The sequence below is a fragment of the Somniosus microcephalus genome, unplaced genomic scaffold (assembly GCF_052327205.1).
Source record: "Somniosus microcephalus isolate GS21.2 unplaced genomic scaffold, FLI_Smic_1.0 unresolved_chr1, whole genome shotgun sequence".
Lineage (NCBI taxonomy): Eukaryota > Metazoa > Chordata > Chondrichthyes > Squaliformes > Somniosidae > Somniosus > Somniosus microcephalus.
The window spans coordinates 7,820,074-7,841,223 of NW_028225179.1; the positions used below are offsets into that span (position 1 = coordinate 7,820,074).

The 21,150-nt window shown below is 48.7% G+C and overlaps 1 pseudogene across 1 annotated transcript in view; it reads left to right on the forward strand.

Annotated features, from left to right (window-relative positions):
• Positions 1-6,765, forward strand: part of LOC147093380 (uncharacterized) — a 91,921-nt pseudogene extending 85,156 nt beyond the window's left edge. Inside the window, exons 2-3 of the transcript XR_015074697.1 lie at positions 4,285-4,831; positions 4,997-6,765. The product of XR_015074697.1 is annotated as an uncharacterized LOC147093380 (transcript). The remainder of the gene's footprint in view (positions 1-4,284; positions 4,832-4,996) is intronic.
• Positions 6,766-21,150: the final 14,385 nt, after the last annotated feature.

Here is a 21,150-nt window from a genome sequence, read left to right on the forward strand (position 1 = left end):
AGGGACTTCAGTTACGTGGATAGACTGGAAAAGCTGGGGTTGTTCTCCTTAGAGCAGAGAAGATTGAGAGGAGATTTGATGGAGGTGTTCAAAATCATGAGGGGTCTGGACAGAGTAGATAGAGAGACACTGTTCCCATTGGTGGAAGGGTCGAGAACCAGAGGACACACATTTAAGGTGATTGGCAGAAGAACCAAAAGCGACATGAGGAAAAAAAATTTATGCAGCGAGTGGTTAGGATCTGGAATGCACTGCCTGAAAGGGTGGTGGAGGCAGATTCAATCACGGCTTTCAAAAGGGAATTGGATAAGTATCATTAAATATATTCAAGAAGGAGTTAGATATATTTCTTAAGGCAAAAGGGATCAAGGGATATGGCGAGAAGGCAGGAACAGGGTACTGAGTTCAGATGATCAGCCATGATCTTATTGAATGGCGGAGCAGGCTCAACGGGCCAAATGGCCTCCTTCTGTGCTGTAACCATTCTATGATTCTATAAAATATTAGAAAGTTTGTTCCACAGAAGCACGGGGTTTATCTGATTTTATTGATGAATTTAAAATGTCTGTATTAAAACCTGAGCCAGTGTGTTGTGAGACAGAGCCTTGTGTCCAATGCGGGGAATAAAGGCCCACAGCCTCCCCTGGCCCCGGGCCCTGAACAAGGGACTGGAGAAACTCGCTGCCCTGCGGATCAGACAATCAGTCGGCGCTAGTCGCGCCCCTCGGGCTCCCCGATTGGTTGGAGGACCCGCCGCCGGCTCGCTCCTCCAGCCCCGCCCTGCTCGCTCCCTATTGGTCGGAAGCTCCCATCAATCAGGCCATGGGCCCGGGTCACGTGTCCCTCACCAACTTCACAAAGAAATTCTCGCGCGGTCGCCGGGCAGAGCTGCAGGTCGGCGGGAGCGGAGTCGGGAGATTAATAAACTGCGGGTAGGCCACACTGCAGGGTTTATAAAGTTGGAGAACGGCCTCAGGCCTGAATGAGATCCAGCGGCTCAGTCTGTGTTCCGCCGGACGGCAGCGGTGAGGCTTTTTCTCGGTGATAGGCCCGGGCTACGCGCTGCCATCTTGGTGGAGGAAAGACCGGCCGGTTCCACCTGCAGCACAGGGAGTGGGCGGGGCTTCAGGGTCCCAGTGCCCTTCCCCGAATGCCCCGCGCCAACTCCGTCCGACAGGATCCGAGTGCGCAGGCGCAGCTCCGAGTGGGGGAAGGGGGTTGGTCTACTTTGGGCATGCGCGGTTATTACCCTTGGTGACCGGGAGGGGTCGCTGTGCCGGACTCGACCGAAACCGCCGTCCCGCCTGCGCATGCGCGGGCTCTCAGCTGTCAATCAACCGTCAGCCAGCAGAGGTCACTGGTAAGACCAGTGAAGGAAGAAAGACTTGCATTTATATAGCGCCTTTCACCACCACCAGACGTCCCAAAGCGCTTTATAGCCAATGAAGTACTTTTGAAGTGTTGTCACTGTTGTAAGAAACACAGCAGTCAATTAGTGCACAGCAAGCTCCCACAAACAGCAATCTGATAATCTATCATTTTGTTATCTTAATTGAGGGATAACCATTGAAACATAGAAGATAGCAGCATGAGTAGGCCATTCAGCCCCTCGAGCCTGCTCCCCATTCCATGAGATCATGACTGATCATCCAAACTCAGTACCCTGTCCCTGCCTTCTCCCCATATCCCTTGATCCCTTTAGCCTTAAGAAATATATCTAACTCCTTCTTGAATATATTTAATGAATTGGCCTCAACTGCCTTCTGTGGTAGAGAATTCCACAGGTTCACCACTCTCTGGGTGAAGAAATTCCTCCTCATCTCTGTCTTAAATGGCTTACCCCTTATCCTTAGACTGTGACCCCTGGTTTGGACTTCCCCGACCATCGGGAACATCCTTCCTGCATCTAGTCTGTCTAGTCCTGTTAGGATTTTATAAGTTTCAATGAGATTCCCTCTCATTCTTCTAAACTCCAGCGAATATAAGCCCAATCAACCCAATCTCTCCTCATACGTCATTCCTGCCATCCCAGGTATCAGTCTGGTGAATCTTCGCTGCACTCCCTCCATGGCAAGAACATTCTTCCTCAGATAAGGCGACCAAAACTGCACACAATACTCAAGGTGTGGTCTCACCAAGGCCCTGTACAACTGCAGCAAGACATCCTTGCTCCTGTACTCAAACCCTCTCGCTACGAAGGCCAACATACCATTTGCCTTCTTAACCACCTGCTGCACCTGCATGCTTACCTTCAGCAACTGGTGCACAAGGACACCCAGGTCTCGTTGCACTTCCCCTCCTCCCAATCTATTGCCGTTCAGGTAATAATCTGCCTTCCTGTTTTTGCCACCAAAGTGGATAACCTCACATTTATCCACATTATACTGCATCTGCCATGCATCTGCCCAATCACCCAACCTGTCCAAATCATACTGGAGTTTCTCGGCATCCTCCTCACAGCACACACGCCCACCCAGCTTTGTGTCGTCTGCAAACTTGGAGATATTGCATCTAGTTCTTTACATAGGAGCAGGAGAGGGCCATTCAGCCCCTCGAGCCTGCTCCGCCATTAAATGAGATCATGGCTGATCTTCTGCCTCAACTCCATTCACCGGCCCTATTGCCATATCCCTTGACGCCCTTACTGGTCAAAAATCTATCGACTTCTGTTTTGAATATACCCAATGACTGAGCTCCACAGCCCTCTGGGGTAGAGAATTCCAAAGATTCACCACCCTCTAAGTGAAGAAATTTCTTCTCATCTCAGTCCTGAATGGCCGACCCTTTATCCTGAGACTGTGGCCCCTGGTTCTAGACTCCCCAGCCAAGGGAAACATTCTCCCAGCATCCACCCTATCAAGCCCTGTAATAATTTTGTATGCTTCAATGAGATCCCCTCTCATTCTTCTGAATTCAAGAGAATACAGGCCTAGTTTACTCAATCTCTTCTCATACGACAGTCCCGCCATCCCAGGAATCAATCTCGTGAACCTTTGTTGCACTCCCTCTGTGGCAAATATATCCTTCCTTAGGTAAGGAGACCAAAATTGTACACAGTACTCCAGGTGTGGTCTCACCAAGGCCCTGTATAACTGGAGTAAGACTTCTTTATCCTGTACTCAAATCCTCTTGTAATGTCAATCAACCAACAGTCAGAAGAGGTCGCTGGTGAGATCAGTGAAGAAAGAAAGACTTGCGCCTTTCACCACCACCGGATGTCCCAAAGTGTTTTACAGCCAATTAAGTACTTTTGAAGTGTAGTCACTGTTGTAAGAAATGCGGCGGTCAATTAGCACACAACAAGCTCCCACAAACAGCAATGTTATAATGACCAGATAATCTATCTTTATGTTGATTGAGAGATAAACATTGGCTAGGAGACTGGGGATAACTCCCCTGCTCTTTCCCACATTACAACAGTGACTACTTCATTGTAGTACTTCATTGGCTGTAAAGCACTTCAAGACATCTGGTGGTCATGAAAGCACTGTATAAATGCAAGTCTTTCTTGAAATTGTGCCATGGGATCTTTTACATCCACCTGAGAGAGCAGACAGTTTAACGTCTCATCCGAAAGACGGCACCTCCGACAGTGCAGCACTCCCTCAGTACTGCACTGGAGTGTCAGCCTAGATTTTTGTGCTCAAGTCTCTGGAGTGGGACTTGAACCCACAACCTTATGCCTCAGAGGCGAGAGTGCTACTAACTGAGTCACAGCTGACACTAAAGAGCAAGCAGTTCTGACGAAAGGTCATCGACCTGAAACGTTAACTCTGTTTCTCTCTCCACAGATGCTGCCTGACCTGCTGAGTATTTCCAGCATTTTCTGTTTTTATTAAAGAAACGAGGGAGTGATTGCTGACAGGAAGAGTTTTGGATCGTCCTGTGCATGCGCACCTCCCTGGCGGCTGAGGCGAAACACCGACTCACCTCCACCTGAGCCGCGCACGTGTACCAGATGTTGCGGCTCCACATGCACGGCCGATGTTCCAACCGCGGGGTTTTGTGCACTCAGCATGTGCGTTGCGGACTGATCGGGATGGGCAATTGTGGAGCAGGAGGGAGAGCGCGGGGCCCATGAGCACATGCACGGGACTCGGAGTCAACAGAGCGCTTTCTGCAGCGCCGGGGCTTGTGGGTATTACAGCCGCCATTACTGCTGATCCTTTCAGCCAACCTGTGCAGCAGCTGGGGCCTGAAAATCAGCTTCACTGACACTAGGTTCGGAAAGAGGAAAATTAAACAAAAGTTTGTCTCTGATCCTTTTCTGATCTCAATTTACAGGGTTATAGAAGTGGAGCAGTTACAGGCGGGAAGCTCAGACCAAACATCACGTCAAGATCTGACAGAGGCGCTGGATTCATCAGGACCTGAATATCATCGGCCTTTGCACATGGAAAGAGAAAGCAGCGATCGCAGCGATGACAAATTGCACACGTGTTCAGTGTGTGGACGCGGATTCAGCCGATCGCCTGACCTGGCGAGACACGTGCACTGTCACACCGGGGAGAAACCGGGTAAAGGTGGGGATGGTGGGAAGGGAGTCATTTCCCCATCTGCAATAGAAATTCAATGACGCAGTCACACCAGGGACTGTCCATTCACCTGCTCCGTGTGTGGAAAGGGATTTGTTCGTTCATCCCACCTGCAAACACACCAGCGACTTCACACTGACGAGAGACCATTTCAGTGTTCTGACTGTGGGAAGAGCTTTAAAAGCCCCCAGGATCTGAAGGGACACCAGCGATTTCACACAGATGAGAGGCCGTTCACCTGCTCCGTGTGTGGAAAGGGATTTGTTCGTTCATCCCAACTGCAAAGACACCAGCGAGCTCATACTGACAAGAGACAATTTCAGTGTCCTAACTGTGGGAAGATCTTTAAAAGCCCCGAGGATCTGAAGGGACACCAGCTTGTTCACACTGATGAGAGACCATTTCAGTGTCCTAACTGTGGGAAAAGCTTTAAACGCGCCAGGGAACTGAAGCAACACCAGCTTGTTCACACTGATGAGAGACCATTTCAGTGTCCTAACTGTGGGAAGAGCTTTAAAAGCCCCGAGGATCTGAAGGGACACCAGCTTGTTCACACTGATGAGAGACCATTTCAGTGTCCTAACTGTGGGAAGAGCTTTAAAAGCGCCAGGGATCTGAAGCAACACCAGCGAGCTCACACTGATGAGAGACCATTTCAGTGTCCTAACTGTGAGAAAAGCTTTAAAAGCCCCGGGCATCTGAAGCAACACCAGCTTGTTCACACTGGGGAGAGACCATTTCAATGTTCTGACTGTGGGAAAAGCTTTAAAAGCGCCAGGGATCTGAAGGAACACCAGCTTGTTCACACTGATGAGAGACCATTTCAGTGTTCTGACTGTGGGAAGAGCTTTAAAAGCGACAGGGACCTGAAGGGACACCAGCGAGTTCACACTGATGAGAGACCATTTCAGTGTTCTGACTGTGGGAAGAGCTTTAAAAGCGCCGGGGATCTGAAGGGACACCAGCGCGTTCACACTGATGAGAGACCATTTCAGTGTCCTGATTGTGGGAAGAGCTTTAAAAGCGCCGGGGATCTGAAGGGACACCAGCACACTCACACTGGGGAGAGACCGTTCACCTGCTCCGTGTGTGGGAAGGGATTCACTCAGTCATGCACTCTGCTGAGACACCAGCGAGTTCACACTGAGCGATCTTTCACCTGCTCTTATTGTGGGAAGGTTTTCGCTTGGAAGTCTAACCTGCTTAATCACCAGCAAGTTCACACTGGGGAGAAACCATTCACCTGCTCCTTGTGTGGGAAGGGATTCACTCAGTCATGCACTCTGCTGACCCACCAACGCACTCACACTGGGGAGAGACCATTCATCTGCTCCGTGTGTAGGAAGGGATTCACTCAGTCATGCACTCTGCTGACCCACCAACACACTCACACTGGGGAGAAACCATTCACCTGCTCCGTGTGTGGGAAGGGATTCACTCAGTCATGCACTCTGCTGACCCACCAATGCACTCACACTGGGGAGAGACCATTCACCTGCTCCATGTGTAGGAAGGGATTCACTCAGTCATGCACTCTGCTGACCCACCAACGCACTCACACTGGGGAGAAACCATTCACCTGCTCCGTGTGTGGGAAGGGATTCACTCAGTCATGCACTCTGCTGACCCACCAATGCACTCACACTGGGGAGAGACCATTCACCTGCTCCATGTGTAGGAAGGGATTCACTCAGTCATGCACTCTGCTGACCCACCAACGCACTCACACTGGGGAGAAACCATTCACCTGCTCCGTGTGTGGGAAGGGATTCACTCAGTCATGCACTCTGCTGACCCACCAACGCACTCACACTGGGGAGAAACCATTCACCTGCTCCGTGTGTGGGAAGGGATTCACTCAGTCATGCACTCTGCTGACCCACCAACGCACTCACACTGGGGAGAAACCATTCACCTGCTCCGTGTGTGGGAAGGGATTCACTCAGTCATGCACTCTGCTGAGACACCAACGCACTAACACTGGGGAGAAACCATTCATCTGCTCCGTGTGTGGGAAGGGATTCACTCAGTCATGCACTCTGCTGAGACACCAGCGAGTTCACCAGTGATTGCAGAGGTTGGATTCTGCTGTTATTGCTGCTGTTAATCACATCCAGGACTGAACCATGTTCATTCTGACAATTGGGCTTTGTTTCTGCTGATGTTAATAACTAGAATAACTGGGCTTGAGATTAATATTCTGGACAAATATTAAATAAATCAGCTTTGTTTCAAACACACAGTGTGTCTAATATTTGATTTCTCCATAATAAGAGGAGACTAATTGATGTTCTGTTACTGACTCTTCCATTTTTGGGCCTTTTCTTACTCTGGATTATTTCAGTTCTCATCTTCTACCACATCAAACCCCAAACTTGTTCTATTTGTGTACACGGCTTGTGGGTGTCATAGACTGAACTGTCGTGTCTCACTTTACACTCACCTGAAATTCCTTTGAACCACCCCTATACAGAACTACATTGCATAAGATTTGAAATCTGTTATTTTCTGTATTATTTAACATCTCTTGGATCCGATTAAAAAAAAAACTCCACACATACTGCATGTGACAGCCTTAGAAATGTTCTGATCTTTGTAATTGTCATTGCTGATTTTGATGGTCTCTTTGATTTAATCTCTTGTTACTAACATACCTTGCACTATTTCTTTAATCGAGATAATTGTTTCAAATACTTCCTTTATCAGGTCTTTAGCTCCTCCATTGATCCCTGTCAATAATCCTTGGTCAGGGGCTGGGGTTAGGGTGTAGGATTGGGGTTAGTGGTTGGGGCCAGTGGTTATTGGTTAGGATTGGGGTTAGTGGTTGGGGCCAGTGGTTATTGGTTAGGATTGGGGTTAGTGATTGGGGTTAGTGGTTATTGGTTAGGATTGGGGTTAGTGGTTATTGGTTAGGATTGGGGTTAGTGGTTGGGGCGAGTGGTTATTGGTTAGGATTGGGGTTAGTGATTGGGGTTAGTGTTTATTGGTTAGGATTGGGGTTAGTGGTTGGGGCTAGTGGTTATTGGTTGGATTGGGGTTAGTGGTTGGGATTCGGGTAAGTGATTGGGGCTGGTGGTTATTGGTTAGGATTGGAGTTAGTGGTTGGGGCTAGTGGTTATTGGTTAGGATTGGGGTTAGTGGTTGTGGCCATTGGTTAGGATTGGGGTTAGTGGTTGGGGCCAGTGGTTATTGGTTAGGATTGGGGTTAGTGGTTATTGGTTAGGATTGGGGTTAGTGATTGGGGCGAATGGTTATTGGTTAGGATTGGAGTTAGTGGTTGAGGCCACTGGTTATTGGTTAGGATTGGGGTTAGTGGTTGAGGCCAGTGGTTATTGGTTAGGATTGGGGTTAGTGGTTGGGGCCAGTGGTTACTGGTTAGGATTGTGGTTAGTGGTTGGGGCCAGTGGTTACTGGTTAGGATTGGGGTTAGTGGTTGGGGCCAGTGGTTATTGGTTATGATTGGGGTTAGTGGTTATTGGTTAGGATTGGGGTTAGTGATTGGGGCTAGTGGTTATTGGTTAGGATTGGGGTTAGGGCCAGTGGTTATTGGATAGCATTGGGGTTAGTGATGGGGCTAGTGGTTATTGGTTAGGATTGGGGTTAGTGGTTGGGGCCAGTGGTTATTGGTTATGATTGGGGTTAGTGGTTATTGGTTAGGATTGGTGTTAGTGATTGGGGTGAGTGGTTATTGGTTAGGATTGGGGTTAGTGGTTGGGGCCAGTGGTTATTGGTTAGGATTGGGGTTAGTGGTTATTGGTTAGGATTGAGGTTAGTGCTTATTGGTTAGGATTGGGGTTAGTGGTTGGGGTTAGTGGTTGGGGCCAGTGGTTATTGGTTAGGATTGGGGTTAGTGGTTGTGGTTAGTGGTTATTGCTTAGGATTGGGGTTAGTGGTTGTGGTTAGTGGTTATTGCTTAGGATTGGGGGTAGTGGTTGGGGCTAGTGGTTATTGGTTAGGATTGGGGTTAGTGGTTGGGGCTCCTGGTTATTGCTTAGGATTGGGATTGGGGTTAGTGGTTGGGGTTAGTGGTTAGTGGTTAGGATTCAGAATCACATAATCACAGAAACCCCACAGTGCAGATAGGGGCCATTTCGGCCCATCGAGCCTGCACCGACACATATCCCACCCGATCCCCGTAACCCCTACACCAACACATATCCCACCCTATCCCCGTAACCCCACGTATTTAATCCCCCTAACACTAAGGGTCAATTTATCATAGCCAATCAACCTAACCTGCACATCTTTGGACTGTGGGAGGAAACCGGAGCACCCGGAGTAAACCCACGCAAACATGGGGAGAATGTGCAAACTCCACACAGACAGTCACCCGAGGCCGGATTCGAACCCGGGTCCCTGGCGCTGTGAGGCAACAGTGCTAACCACTATGCCACCGTGCTGCCCTAGGGTTAGTGGTTGGGGTTGGGGATAGTGGTTGGAGTTAGTGGTTATTGCTTAGGATTGGGGTTAGTGGTTATTGGTTAGGATTGGGGTTAGTGATTATTGGTTAGGATTGGGGTTCGTGGTTATTGGTTAGGATTCGGTTTAGTGGTTGGAGTTAGTGGTTATTGGTTAAGATTGGGGTTAGCGGTTGGGGCTCGTGGTTATTGCTTAGGATTGGGGTTAGTGGTTATTGGTTAGGATTGGGTTTGTGTTTGGGGTTAGTGGTTATTGGTTAAGATTGGGGTTAGTGTTTGGGGTTAGTGGTTATTGGTTAGGATTGAGGTTAGTGATTGGGGCCAGTGGTTATTGGTTAGGATTGGGGTTAGTGGTTGGGGCTAGTGGTTATTGGTTAGGATTGGGGCCAGTGGTTATTGGTCAGGATTGGGGTTAGTGGTTGGGGCTAGTAGTTATTGGTTAGGATTGGGGCCAGTGGTTATTGGTTAGGATTGGGGTTAGTGGTTGGGGCTAGTGGTTATTGGTTAGGATTGGGGTTAGTGGTTATTGGTTAGGATTCGGGTTAGTGGTTGGGGCTCGTGGTTATTGGTTAAGATTGGGGTTAGTGGTTGGGGCTGCTGGTTATTGGTTAGCATTGGGGTTAGTGGGTGGGGTTAGTGGTTATTGGTTAGGATTGGGGTTTGTGGTTATTGGTTAGGATTGGGGTCAGTGGTTGGGGTCAGTGGTTATTGGTTAGGATTGGGGTTAGTGGTTGGGGTTAGTGGTTATTGGTTAGGATTGGGTTAGTGGTTATTGGTTCGGATTGGGGTTAGTGGTTGGGGTTAGTGGTTATTGGTTAGGATTGGGTTAGTGGTTATTGGTTAGGATTGGGGTTAGTGGTTGGGGTTAGTGGTTATTGGTTAGGATTGGGTTAGTGGTTATTGGTTAGGATTGGGGTTAGTGATTGGGTTTAGTGGTTATTGCTTAGGATTGGGGTTAGTGGTTGGAGTTAGTGGTTATTGGTTAGGATTGGTGTTAGTGGTTGGAGTTAGTGGTTATTGGTTAGGATTGGGGTTAGAGGTTGGGGCCAGTGGTTATTGGTTAGGATTGGGGTTAGTGGTTGGGGCCAGTCGTTATTGGTTAGGATTGGGGTTAGTGGTTGGGGCCGGAGGTTATTGGTTAGGATTGGGGTCAGTGATTGGGGCCAGTCGTTATTGGTTTTGATTGGGGTTAGTGGTTATTGGTTAGGATTGGGGTTAGTGGTTGGGGCTGGTGGCTGTTGGTTAGGATTGGGGTTACTGGTTGGGGTTAGTGGTTATTGGTTAGGATTGGGGTTAGTTGTTGGAGCCAGTGGTTATTGGTTAGGATTGGGGTTAGTGGTTGGGGTTAGTGGTTATTTGTTAGGATTGGGGTTAGTGGTTGGGGCTAGTGGTTAGGATTCGGGTTAGTGTTTGGGGCTCGTGGTTATTGGTTAAGATTGGGGTTAGTGGTTGGGGCTGGTGGTTATTGGTTAGGATTGGGGTTTGTGGTTATTGGTTAGGATTGGGGTCAGTGGTTGGGGTCAGTGGTTATTGGTTAGGATTGGGGTTAGTGATTGGGGTTAGTGGTTATTGGTTAGGATTGGTGTTAGTGGTTGGAGTTAGTGGTTATTGGTTAGGATTGGGGTTAGTGGTTGGAGTTAGTGGTTATTGGTTAGGATTGGTGTTAGTGGTTCGGTTTAGTGGTTATTGGTTAGTATTGGGGTTAGTGGTTGGGGCCAGTGGTTATTTTTTAGGATTGGGGTTAGTGGTTGGGGCCAGTGGTTATTGGTTAGGATTGGGGTTAGTGGTTGGGGTTAGTGATTATTGGTTAGGATTGGGGTTAGTCGTTGGGGTTAGTGGTTATTGGTTAGGATTGGGGTTAGTGGTTGGGGTTAGTGGTTATTGGTTAGGATTGGGGTTAGTGGTTGGGGCCGGTGGTTATTGGTTAGGATTGGGGTTAGTTGCTGGGGCCGGTGGTTATTGGTTAGGATTGGGGTTAGTGGTTGGTGTTAGTGGTTATTGGTTAGGTTTGGGGTTAGTGGTTGGGGCCAGTGGTTGTTGGTTAGGATTGGGGTTACTGGTTGGGGTTAGTGGTTATTGGTTAGGATTGGGGTTAGTTGTTGGGGCGAGTGGTTATTGGTTAGGATTGAGGTTAGTGGTTTGGGTTAGTGGTTATTGGTTAGGATTGGGGTTAGTGGTTGGGGTTAGTGGTTATTGGTTAGGATTGGGGTTAGTAGTTGGGGCCAGTGGTTATTGGTTAGGATTGGGGTTAGTGGTTGGGGTTAGTGGTTATTGGTTAGGATTGTGGTTAGTGGTTGGGGTTAGTCATTATTGGTTAGGATTGGGGTTAGTGGTTGGGGCCAATGGTTATTGCTTAGGATTGGGGTTAGTGATTGCGGCCAGTGGTTATTGGTTAGGATTGGGGTTAGTGGTTGGTGTTAGTGGTTATTGGTTAGGATTGGGGTTAGTGGTTGGGGCCGGTGGTTATTGGTTAGGATTGGGGTTAGTGGTTGGGGTTAGTGGTTATTGGTTAGGATTGGGGGTTAATGGTTTGTGTTAGTGGTTATTGGTTAGGACTGGGGTTAGTGGTTGGGGCTAGTGGCTATTGGTTAGGATTGGGGTTAGTGGTTGGGGCCAGTGGTTATTGGTTAGGATTGGGGTTAGTGGTTGGGGCCAGTGGTTATTGGTTAGGATTGGGTTAGTGGTTGGGGTTAGTGGTTATTGGTTAGGATTGGGGTTAGTGGCTGGGGCCAGTGGTTATTGGTTAGGATTGGGGTTAGTGGTTGGTGTTAGTGATTATTGTTTAGGATTGGGGTTAGTGGTTGGAGTTAGTGGTTATTGGTTAGGATTGGGGTCAGTGATTGGGGCTAGTGGTTATTGGTTAGGATTGGGGTTAGTGGTTGGGGTTAATGGTTATTGGTTAGGATTGGGGTTAGCAGTTGGGGCCAGTGGTTATTGGTTAGGATTGGGGTTAGTGGTTGGGGTTAGTGGTTATTGGTTAGGATTGTGGTTAGTGGTTGGGGTTAGTCATTATTGGTTAGGATTGGGGTTAGTGGTTGGGGCCAATGGTTATTGCTTAGGATTGGGGTTAGTGATTGCGGCCAGTGGTTATTGGTTAGGATTGGGGTTAGTGGTTGGTGTTAGTGGTTATTGGTTAGGATTGGGGTTAGTGGTTGGGGCCGGTGGTTATTGGTTACGATTGGGGTTAGTGGTTGGGGTTAGTGGTTATTGGTTAGGATTGGGGGTTAGTGGTTTGGGTTAGTGGTTATTGGTTAGGACTGGGGTTAGTGGTTGGGGCTAGTGGCTATTGGTTAGGATTGGGGCTAGTGGTTGGGGCCAGTGGTTATTGGTTAGGATTGGGGTTAGTGGTTGGGGCCAGTGGTTATTGGTTAGGATTGGGGTTATTGGTTAGGATTGGGGTTATTGGTTGGGGTTAGTGGTTATTGATTAGGATTGGGGTTAGTGGTTGGGGCTAATGGTTATTGGTTAGGATTGGGGTTAGTGGTTGGGGCTCGTGGTTACTAGTTAGGATTGGGGTTAGTGGTTGGGGCTGGTGGTTATTGGTTAGGATTGGGGTTAGTGGGTGGGGTTAGTGGTTATTGGTTAGGATTGGGGTTAGTGGTTGGGGCCAGTGGTTATTGGTTAGGATTGGGTTAGTGGTTGGGGTTAGTGGTTATTCGTTAGGATTGGGGTTAGTGGCTGGGGCCAGTGGTTATTGGTTAGGATTGGGGTTAGTGGTTGGGGCTAGTGGTTATTGGTTAGGATTGGGGTTAGTGGTTGGTGTTAGTGATTATTGGTTAGGATTGGTGTTAGTGGTTGGAGTTAGTGGTTATTGGTTAGGATTGGGGTCAGTGATTGGGGCTAGTGGTTATTGGTTAGGATTGGGGTTAGTGGTTGGAGTTAGTGGTTATTGGTTAGGATTGGGTTATTGGTTGGGGCCAGTGGTTATTGGTTAGGATTGGGTTATTGGTTGGGGCTAGTGGTTATTGATTAGGATTGGGGTTAGTGGGTGGGGCTAGTGGTTGTTGGTTAGGATTGGGGTTAGTGGTTACTGGTTAGGATTGGGGTTAGTGGTTGGTGTTAGTGGTTATTGGTTAGGATTGGGGTTAGTGATTGGGGCCGGTGGTTATTGCTTAGGATTGGGGTTAGTGGTTAGGGTTAGTGGTTATTGGTTAGGATTGGGGTTAGTGGTTGGGGCTAGTGGCTATTGGTTAGGATTGGGGTTGGTGGTTGGGGCCAGTGGTTATTGGTTAGGATTGGGGTTATTGGTTGGGGTTAGTGGTTATTGTTTAGGATTGGGGTTAGTGGTTGGGGCTAGTGGTTATTGGTTAGGATTGAGGTTAGTGGTTGGGGCTCGTGGTAACTGGTTTGGATTGGGGTTAGTGATTGGGGCTGGTGGTTATTGGTTCGGATTGGGGTTAGTGGGTGGGGTTAGTGGTTATTGGTTAGGATTGAGGTTAGTGGTTGGGGCCAGTGGTTATTGGTTAGTATTGGGTTAGTGGTTGGGTTTAGTGGTTATTGGTTAGGATTGGGGTTAGTGGTTGGGGCGAGTGGTTATTGGTTAGGATTGGGGTTAGTGGTTGGGGCTAGTGGTTATTGGTTAGGATTGGGTTTAGTGGTTGGTGTTAGTGGTTATTGGTTAGGATTGGGGTTAGTGGTTGGAGTTAGTGGTTATTGGTTAGGATTGGGGTCAGTGATTGGGGCTAGTGGTTATTGGTTAGGATTGGGGTTAGTCGTTGGAGTTAGTGGTTATTGGTTAGGATTGGGGTTAGTGGTTGGGGCCAGTGGTTATTGGTTAGGATTGGGGTTAGTGGTTATTGGTTAGGATTGGGGTTAGTGGTTGGGGCCAGTGGTTATTGGTTAGGATTGGGTTATTGGTTGGGGCTAGTGGTTATTGATTAGGATTGGGGTTAGTGGTTGGTGCTAGTGGTTGTTGGTTAGGATTGGGGTTAGTGGTTACTGGTTAGGATTGGGGTTGGTGGTTGGGGGTCATGGTTATTGGTTAGGATTGGTGTTAGTGATTGGGGGTTAGTGGTTATTGGCTAGGATTGGGGTTAGTGATTGGGGCTAGTGGTTGTTGGTTAGGATTGGAATTAGTGGTTGGGGTTAGTGGTTACTGGTTAGGATTGGGGTTAGTGGTTGGGGATCCTGGTTGTTGGTTAGGATTGGTGTTATTGGTTGGGGTTAGTTGTTATTGGTTAGGATTGGGGTTCGTGGTTGGGGTAGTGGTTCTTGGTTCGGATTGGGGTTAGTGGTTGTGGTAGTTGTTATTGGTTAGGATTGGGTTAGTGGTTGAAGGTGAAGACATTGTGGTCAATGTCTTCACCTTCGACAACCAGTTCTTTACCCAAACACACGGAACAGCCATGGGGACCAAATTCGCACCCCAATACGCCAACATCTTCATGCACAAGTTCGAACGAGACTTCTTCGCTGCACAGGACCTCCAACCAACGCTATACACCAGATACATCGAAGACATTTTCTTTCTATGGACCCACGGCGAAGAATCAGTGAAAAGACTACACGATAACCTCAACAAGTTCCATCCCACCATCAAACTCACCATGGACTACTCCTCAGAATCTGCTTCATTTTGGACACATGAATCTCCATCAAAGACGGACACCTCAGCACTTCACTCTACCGCAAGCCCACGGACAACCTCACGATGCTCCACTTCTCCAGCTTCCACCCTAACCACGTTAAAGAAGCCATCCCCTATGGACAAGCCCTGTGAATACACAGGATCTGCTCAGACAAGGAAGAACGCAATGGACACCTACAGACGCTGAAAGACGCCCTCGTAAGAACGGGATATGACGCTTGACTCATCGATGAACAGTTCCGATGGGCCACAGCAAAAAATTACATAGACCTCCTCAGAAGACAAACACGGGACACAACCAACAGAGTACCCTTCGTCATCCAGTACTTCCCCGGAGCGGAGAAACTATGCCATGTTCTTTGCAGCCTCCAACATGTCATCGATGATGACGAACACCTCGCTAAGGCCATCCCCATGCCTCCACTACTCACCTTCAAACAGCCGCCTAACCTCAAACAGACCATCATTCGCAGCAAATTACCCAGCTTTCAGGAGAACAGTGACCACGACACCACACAACCCTGCCACAGCAATCTCTGCAAGACATGCCAGATCATCAACACAGATACCATCATCACACGTGAGGACACCACCCACCAGGTACATGGTACATACTCATGTGACTCGGCCAATGTTGTCTACCTCATACGTTGCAGGAAAGGATGCCCCGGAGCATGGTACATCAGCGAGACCATGCAGACACTGCGACAACGGATGAACGGACACCACGCAACAATCGCCAGGCAGGAGTGTTCCCTCCCAATTGGGGAACACTTCAGCAGTCAAGGACATTCAGCCTCCGATCTTCGGGTAAGCATTCTCCAGGGCGGCCTTCGAGACACACGACAACGCAAAATCATCAAGCAGAAACTGATAGCCAAGTTCCACACTCATGAGGACAGCCTCAACCGGGATCGTGGGTTCATGTCACGCTACATGTAGCCCCACCTGACGTAGGGTCATCCAGACTCGAGTCATCATTGGCTTGTCCTCTCTACACAGATGCGGCCGGACCTGCTGTGATTTCCAGCAAAAAAAAATGTTTTCTGTCTGTTTTTTGTTTTTCATACAGGCCCCAGCATCTGCAACATTTGACCCCTTGTGACCCCACCTCATTGTTCTTTGATGTAATGTTTTCCTGACTGACCTGTTTGGACACCATTCACACCTTTGATCGCTGTGATTATCTCTCTGCCAAGGTGTGATAAATGGCAGTTAGAAAGATTACCTGTAAGCATCTGGCATTATTTTCTGACTATATAAGCTGTGTCTTTATGCATCTCTCCACTTCACCTGACGAAGGAGCAGCACTCCGAAAGCTTGTGATTTCAAATAAAGCTGTTGGACTATAACCTGGTGTTGTGTGACCTCTTACATTAGAAAGGGTTAGAAGGTGAGATTAAATTGTTATAATTTATTATTCTATTTAAAAAAATTAAGTGGACGATTAGCATGGGTTAGATACAGATTAAGACTCCCTCCGCACTGTCCCATTAAACACTCCCAGGACAGGTACAGCAGGGATGAGATACAGAATACAGATACAGAATACAGCTCCCTCTACATTCATGGGATGTGGGTGTCGCTGGCAAGGCCAGCATTTATTGCCCATCCCTAATTGCCCTTGAGCAGGTGGTGGTGAGCCACCTTCTTGAACCGCTGCAGTCCGTGTGGTGAAGGTACTCCCACAGTGCTGTTAGGGAAGGAGTTCCAGGATTTTGACCCAGTGATGATGAAGGGTCGGCGATATATTTCCAGGTCAGAATGCTGTGTGACTTGGAGGGGAACTTGCAGGTGGTGGTTTTCCCATGCTCCTGGTGCCCTTGTCCTTCTAAGTGCTAGAGGCCGCGGGTTTTGGAGGTGCTGCCGAAGAAGCCTTGGTGAGTTGCTGCAGTGCATCTTGTAGATGGTACACACTGCAGCCATGGTACGCCGGTGGTGCAGTGAGTGAATGTTTAAGGTGGTGGATGGGGTGCTAATCCAACGGGCTGCTTTGTCCTGGATGGTGTCGAGCTTCTTGGGTCTTGTTGGAGCTGCACTCATCCAGGCAAGTGGAGAGTATTCTGTCACACACCTGACTTGTGCCTTGTAAATGGTGGAAAGGCTTTGGGGAGTCAGGAGGTGAGACACTCGCCACAGAATACCCAGCATCTGACCTTTGGAATTCTCTACCCCAGAGAGCTGTGGAGGCTGGGTCATTGAGTGTGTTTAAGGTGGAGATAGACAGATTTTTGAACGATAAGGGAGTCAAGGGTTATGGGGAGCGGGCAGGGAAATGGAGTTGAGGCCAAGATCAGATCAGCCATGATCTTATTGAATGGCGGAGCAGGCTCCAGGGGGCAAATGACCTACTCCTGCTCCTACGTATTATGTTCTTGTGTCTCTCATCAGCTCCGGCCGCCGCGCTGAGTTGTGGCTGAGCCCACGCCTGCACCCCATGGCCCCGCCCTCTCCTGCTCCACAGGCACCCGGCCCACACCGTGCATGCTCAGCACACACCCTGGGCCCCTGCCAATCATCCTCCCCCATGCCTGCGCGCTGTGCCCCTGAGCTCCAGGCTGCTGCACGGGGCTTTCTTTGTAAAGTCGGTGTTGGTGAAGAGCCACAATCAGTGAGGGAAAGTGAGTATTGCGAGGGGGCGGAGTGAACCGCAGCACGTGATCGCGGGGCCTGTGATTGACAGGAGCTCTGACCAATAGGAAGAGCGCAGGCGGGTCCTCCGACCAATGGAGATGCGGCAAGGGGCGGGGCCTCCTCTCCAGCTCAGGTGCGCTGGGGCCGATTGTGACGCGCTGTCCCCAGGTGAGAGCAGCTCAGTCAGCACAGAGCTGGGGCTGGAATCTGGGAGAGGGGCCGCAGGCAGCACAGAGCTGGGGCTGGAATCTGGGAGAGGGGCCACAGGCAGCACAGAGCTGGGGCTGGAATCTGGGAGAGGGGCCGCAGTCAGCACAGAGCTGGGGCTGGAATCTGGGAGAGGAGCCGCAGGCAGCACAGAGCTGGGGCTGGAATCTGGGAGAGGGGCCGCAGGCAGCACAGAGCTGGGGCTGGAATCTGGGAAGAGGGGCCGCAGGCAGCGGGCCTGGCAAAGGGACAATCACTGATTGAATAATAAACAGGGGTAAGGGGACACTAACCTCACATCAGATATATATTAATGAATACTTTACCTCTGTTTTCACAAAAGAGAGGGACGATGCAGACATCGCAATCAGGGAGGAGGAGTGTGAAATATTAGATGAAATAAACAGTGAGAGAGGAAGTATTAAGGGGTTTAGCATCTTTGAAAGTGGACAAATCCCCAGGCCTGGATGAAATGTATCCCAGACTGTTAAGAGAAGTAAGAGAGGAAATAGCAGAGGCTCTGACCATCATTTTCCAATCCTCTCTGGCTACAGGTGTGGTGCCGGAGGACTGCTAACGTGGTACTGTTGTTTAAAAAGGGAGAAAGGGATAGACTGAGTAATTACAGGCCAGTCAGCCTAACCTCGGTGGTGGGAACATTATTGGGAACAACTCTGAGGGCCAGGATAAACCTTCATTTAGAAAGATGCAGATTAATCAGGGACAGTCAGCTTGGATTTGTTAAGGGAAGGTCGTGTCTGACTAAGTTGGTTGCATTTTTTGAGGAGGTAAGAAGGAGGGTCGATGAGGGTAGTGTGTTTGCTGTGGTCTATATGGATTTTAGCAAGGCTTTTGATAAGGTCCCACATGACAGACTGGTCATGAAAGTAAAAGCCCATGGGATCCAAGGCAAAGTGGCAAGTTGGATCCCAAAGTGGCTCAGAGGCAGGAAACAAAGGGTAAAGGTCGAAGGGTGTTTCTGTGACTGGAAGGCTGTTTCCAGTGGGGTTCCGCAGGGCTCAGTACTGGGTCCTTTGCTTTTTGCAGTATAAATCAATGATTTGGACTTGAATGTAGGACGTATGATTAAGAAGTTTGCAGATGATGCAAAAGTTGGCCGTGTGGTTGATAATGAAGAAGAAAGCTGCAGACTGCAGGAAGGTATCAATGGACTGGTCAGGTGGGCAGAACAGTGGCAAATGGAATTCAATCTGGAGAAGTGTGAGGTAATACATTTGGGGAGGGCTAACAAGGCAAGGGAATAGACTATAAATGGTAGGACACTGAGAAGTGCAGAGGATCAGAGGGATCTTGGAGTGCATGTCCACAGGTCCCTGAAGGTAGCAGGACAGGTAGATAAGGTGGTTAAGGCGGCACACGGGATACTTGCCTTTATTAGCCGAGGCATAGAATATAAGAGCAGGGAGGTTATGCTTGACCTGTATAAAACACTAGTTAGGCTGCAGCTAGAACACTGTGTGCAGTTCTGGTCACCACATTACAGGAAGGGTGTGATTGCACTAGAGGGGGTGCAGAGGAGATTTACGAGGATGTTGCCTGGTCTGGGGAATTTTAGCTATAAGCAGAGATGGCTGGGGTTGTTTTCTTTGGAACGGAGGAGGCTGAGGGGAGACCTTATTGAGGTGTATAAAATTATGAGGGGCCTAGATAGAGTGGATAGGAAGGACCTATTTCCCTTAGCAGAGGGGTCAATAACCAGGGGGCACAGATTTAAAGTAATTGGACGGAGGTTTAGAGGGGATTTGAGGAGAAATTCTTTCACCCAGAGAATGGTGGGGGTCTGGAACTCACTGCCTGACAGGGTGGTAGAGGGAGAAACTCTCACCACATTTAAAAAGTACTTGGATATGTACTTGAAGTGCCGTAACCGACAAGGCTACAGACCAAGTGCTGGAAAGTGGGATTAGGGAGGATAGCTCTTTGTCGGCCGGCACAGACAAGATGGACTGAATGGCCTCCTTCTGTGCTGTGAATTTCTATGATTCATTGATTCTTTGATCATCCCATTCCCAAGCTGACTCTGTGTTAACACCTCAGACGAGCCGTCCCACGTAGGGTGACTCCCTCAACCTGTTCTCCCGGTTACAGAACCAGTTTGTCTCTCTCAGGAATGCCCAAGGCTCTGTTGTCTGGGCACCAACTCACTCGTGACCTCACATGTTGCAACAAGTCTGCTGCCTGAGCAGTTTGCAGTGTTATTAGGTCTGTGGGTCTCTTAGCAACCACCTCCCTTATCTAGGCAAAGGGCCCATCTCCTGACTTTGGGTGTTATCATTCCAAACTTCAGCATTCTCTGTCTTTTAGCTTCAATCTGTCTGTGTCCACCCAGTGACAACACTGAGCTCCTCCGTCCAACCACTGACACTCGCCCTCTTGCTGAGAAAGAAAGATTTGCATTTATATAGCGCCTTTCACAACCTCAGGACATCCCAGAGCGCTTTACAGCCAATGAAGAACTTCTGAAGTGTAGTTACTGTTGTAATGCAGGAAATGCAGCAGCCAATTGGCGCACAGCAAGCTCCCACAAACAGCAATGTGACAATGACCAGATAATCTATTTCAGTGATGTTGATTGAGGGATAAATATTGGCCCCAGGACACCGGGGAGAACTCCCCTGCTCTTCTTCAATGTAGTGCCATGTGATCTTTTACATCCACCTGAAAGAGCAGACGGGGGCCTCGGTTTAACATCTCATCCGAAAGACGGCACCTCTGACAGCGCAGCACTCTCTCAGTACTGGAGTGTCAACCTAGATTTTTATGCTCAAGTCTCTGGACTGGGACTTGAACCCATGACCATCTGACTCAGAGGTGAGAGTGCTGCCCACTGAGCTAAAGTGCCTGGAGCTAAGCCAGCTGGGATACTTGACATAGGATTACATCGGATATACGGCACAGAAACAGGCCATTCGGCCCAACCAGTCCATGCCGGTGTTTATGCTCCACTCGAGCCTCCTCCCGTCTTTCCTCATCTAAATCTATCAGCATAACCCTCGATTCCCTTCTCCCTCATATGCTTGTCTAGTCTCCCCTTAAATGCATCGATACTATTCGCTTCAACCACTCCCTGTGGCAGCGAGTTCCACATTCTCACCACTCTCTGGGTAAAGAAGTTTCTTCTGAATTCCCCTATTGGATTTCTTGGTGACTATCTTATATTGAGGCCTCTAGTTATGCTCTTCCCCACAAGTGGAAACATTCTCTCTGTATCCACTCTATCAACATTTTTCATAATTTTAAAGACCTCTATTAGGTCACCCCTCAGCCTTTTTTCAAGAGAAAAGAGACCCAGCCTGTTCATCCTTTCCTGATATGTATACCCTCGCATTTCTGGTATCATCCTTGTAAATCTTCCCTGCACCCTCTCCAGTGTCTCTATATCCTTTTTATAATATGGTGACCAGAACTGTACGCAGTACTCTAAGTGTGGTCCAACCAAGGTTCGATACAGGTTTAGCATAACTTCCCTACTTTTCAATTCTATCCCTCTAGAAATAAACCCTAGTGCTTGGTTTGCTTTTTTTATGCCCTTGCTAACCTGTGTCGCAACTTTTACTAATTTGTGTATTTGTACTCCGAGATCCCTTTGTTCCTCTACCCCACCTAGACTCGCACCCTTCAAGTGATAAGTGACCTCCCCATTCTTCCTACCAAAATGTGATACTGTGGTGGTTCGTGTAAATCGCCACCAAATAAAAGAGTTTTAACTTCGACGAACGATAAATAAAAGGTTTAATTACCAGAACAG